The 3874-nt window shown below is 42.9% G+C and overlaps 1 protein-coding gene across 1 annotated transcript in view; it reads left to right on the forward strand.

Annotated features, from left to right (window-relative positions):
• LOC121920602 (cytochrome P450 4F22) overlaps positions 1 to 3874 on the forward strand; it is a 40211-nt gene that overhangs the window by 24271 nt on the left and 12066 nt on the right. The window lies entirely within an intron of this gene.

The following is a 3874-nucleotide window of genomic DNA, read 5'->3' on the forward strand; positions in this document are numbered from 1 at the left end:
TATGAAATACTTAAGCCAGTGGGGGTTGAGTCTTGGACTATGACTCTAGAGACCAGTGTTTGAACCCCAGCTCGGCCATGTAAACCCACTGAGTGATCCCTGGGCAAGTCACATGCTCTCAGCCTCAGGGGAAAGCAATGGCAAACCCCCTTTGAACAAATGTTGCCAAGAAAACCCCAAGAGGCACCTCAGGGTCATCATAGATCAGAAATGACTTGAAGGCACATAGCAACAACAATTAAAGGAAGTATCCATATAAGTGTGAGCAAACCACATAGTCAACCCACCTTACACAACACTGAGGACTTTCTGAAATTGACTTTCAGCCAGTATCACCAGTTTGCACCATGCTATGCTAATGGTGGAAAATCATGTTAACCACAGCAGCACCTTCAGCCTCTAACTCACTACTGGTCCATCAAGAGAAAAGAAGAGTCCACCTGGCAGTCGAGGCAGAGGAGGACACCAAGCAGCAGAAGGTGCACCCATATCCCTCTCTGGACAGATACCTTTGGGGATAATTCGTCCATCAGGCAGCTTCACATCCTCAGTGCAGCGTCGAGAAATGACTGTGACTGGAGGGTGGAGGCGCAAGCTCTCCTTAATGCACATTGTGGTGAAAGGCATCTGTGAAAGGTCTTCCCTGAGAAGAGAAAGGGGACCAAGTATCAGGTTTATTATTCATCATGGCTGATTGGCACAGTAACATCAATGCACATGCAAAGGGATCTTGTAGCAACTTTGAGACTAACTGAAAGAAAAACGATAATAGCATGAGATTTCATAGACAAGTCTATTTCCTGAGAAACCAAGGTTTCTTGGCACTATGCTCCCATCAATATCACACAATAACGTGAAGATTTTCACATGACATTGTGTGACGTCACCATTATTGCACAATTTGCCCATGAATAAAGCTGCAAAATTGGGGCATATATAAATACAGATCACGGGGAAATCCTGTGAATAAAAAGCGGCACGATTTTGCTGCTTTATTCATGGGATAATCACAATGGTGACATCATGTAAAAACCTTCATGTTATTCTGCGATATTGACAGGAGGATAGCGCTATGCTCCCATCTTTTTCCCCTGTGTGATAAAGTTCTATGTTTAACCTGGAGAGGAGAGGGTTAAGAGCTGATATGATAGCCCTGTTTAAATATCTGAAGGGATGTTATATTGAGAATGGAGCAGCAAGCTTGTTTTCTGCTGCTCCGGAGACTAGGACATGGAACAATGAATGCAAACTACAGAAAAAAGAGATTCCAGCTCAACTTTAGCAAGAACATCCTGACAGCTGTTCAACTGTGGAGCACACTCTGTGGGAGTGTGGTGGAGTCTCCTTCTTTGAAGGTTTTTCAACAAAGGCTGGATGATCATCTGTCAGGGATGGTTGGATTATGTATTCCTGCATGGCAGGGGGTTGGACTGGATGTCCAACCTTTATGAAAGATTATGCTAGAACTTCTTTTGCACAGCTAGTCTCAAAGATGCTACAAGATCCCATAGGAATATTCCCGCCTGAAATGGCTACATCTCTGAATATAGTCGACTCTCCATTTTCGCGGACTTGGATTCCATTCATGGGCGACAAACAGAGGGGGACAAAATGCACTGCCATTCAAGCCAATGGGGTTCCCCCACAAAAATGGAGGGGCGGCTGTATTTCTCTCTGTTTGGTTTTAGGCAGGGGGCATATTCACTTACATTCTTCTCATAATACCAGTAGTGGATCAGTGCCCTCATCTCAGATCCTTAGCATCAGCCATACTAGCTGGTCTGGGAGTAGTAGTCCAAAAAATTAACTTTTTACTGACAGACACTGACAGAAAGGAAATTATAATTGATGGTTCTAGTAGATTTGTATTATGGTTTGAGCAAGTAAAAATGCAAGTTTCAAGAAAGCTGAGTAAGCGATTATAATTAACATTTAAAAAAAAGGAAAACAGATATGTGTGATTGGAAAGGAAAAGGAAGAAAGTGTGAGGAAGACTATAGAAGGTCAAAGTAAGAAAAGACATGTGTAAGGTGAGGATAGGAATGTGTGGAGACTTGAGAAGATTTAGAAAGACAATGTAAGTCAGTGCCAGAACAAGTACATGTATATTTGTATATATTGCTACATACACATTCATATACATTTTTCTTTTAATGTCACTGATGTTTTTCTTTGTCTTTCCTACTATTTTTAATATAGATTTTTTTAAAAAAGGTAACTTTTCAAAGCTGTAGAATCTAACACAGTGAGGATGTCTACCCTTACTACCTTAAGGGCAAAACAGATTGCCCTTTGGAGCGGCTACATACTACCTCTTTCCTCACCAGACTGGGGCTGCGGCAAGTGCACACCGTGGTCCTGATTCGGTGCCTCCACTCTACCCTGATGCTGATGTTTAGCTGATCTGTTTAGCCCTTTAGTTCACATTTTTGAGTATATGTGTGTGTGAGAGAGTCTCTGTGTTTACACATGCAAGAAAGAGTAATCCCCTTCTAACTGAGCACTATTGTTAGAATTGTCCAAATCATATTTCCCATCACTGGATGTGAAAGCCAGACAATGAAAAAAGTGGATTAAAAAAAAAATCAACTCATTTGAGATGTAGTGCTGGAGAAGAGTGCTGAGGATACCATGGACTGCCAAAAAAACCAAACAAGTGGGTTCTTCAACAGATAAAGCCTGAATTCTCCATTACCGAGATGATCAAATTTAAACTGCCATACTTTGGTCACATCATGAGAAGGCACAATTCATTAGAAAAAATAATAATGCTGGGAAATACAACAGAGGAAGATAGATGGCTGGATTCAGTTTAGAGAGGTCAAAGGGAATGAGTCTACAAAACTTAATCAGAACAGTAGAAGACAGAGAGTCTTGGAGATGTCTTATCCACAGCCATGAGTCAAGGAAGATTTGAGGGCAGTTTACAACAACAAACCTAAGTAAACAATATTTGGTTTCAATTCCATGTTAATCCATCCATCCCACCTCCAGTCCATTACCATTCAATTTCTTCAACGTCCCGATCATGCAACAGTGCCTGGATTTCCTCTCGGCACTGGTCTTGATACTTGGGGTGCCGAGCCAGATTGTACAGCACCCAAGACAAGCCACTTGCCGTAGTGTCATGGCCTACAGTGAGAGAATGAGAGTGACATGCACACACACAAAGAGGGATACCACATGGCAGATGCATGCACACAGAGCACCTGCTTGCCAACTGCAGCCATGAGATTCCAGGCCACTCCACTGTCAGACCTACCAGGGCCACAGCAGACATGCATATCACACCAAACAACATAGCATTGAATGTGAAGTAGCCTGGGAATAGGATTTGTGAATTCCCTAGTTCACCGAATTTACTTAAGTGTGGATTGATGCATGATTGCATTCGGAGTGCGTTCGGAATGCCAGCGAATGCATCTGATAACCTTTCATGCAATAATGTGAATATGCATGATTGCATTCAGGATGACACTGGATTATACTTCCAATTTCAGTCGTGTGATAATGACCCAGGTCTAAGCCAGGCATCTCACCCTCAAACATGAAGGTATCAGCCTCAGCTGCGATGTCTCCATCAGACAAATGACGTCCCTCTTCATCCTGTGAGCAGAAAACCAAGTGTTTGGTGAGACAATACTGCTGTCTGAAGTGGTGCAGACCCAAGTCAATTGAATCATAGAATTACAGAGTTGGAAGAGACCACAAGGGCCATCCAGTCCAACCCCATTCTGCCATGCAGGAAATCTTAATCAAAGCAACCCCCAATAGATGGCCACCCCAGCCTCTGTTTAAAGATCTCCAAGGAAGGAGACTCTATTGCACTCCAAGGGAATGAGTTCCACTGGCAAACAGCCTTTACTGTCAGGAC

This window comes from Sceloporus undulatus, chromosome 2 (genome assembly GCF_019175285.1).
Source record: "Sceloporus undulatus isolate JIND9_A2432 ecotype Alabama chromosome 2, SceUnd_v1.1, whole genome shotgun sequence".
Lineage (NCBI taxonomy): Eukaryota > Metazoa > Chordata > Lepidosauria > Squamata > Phrynosomatidae > Sceloporus > Sceloporus undulatus.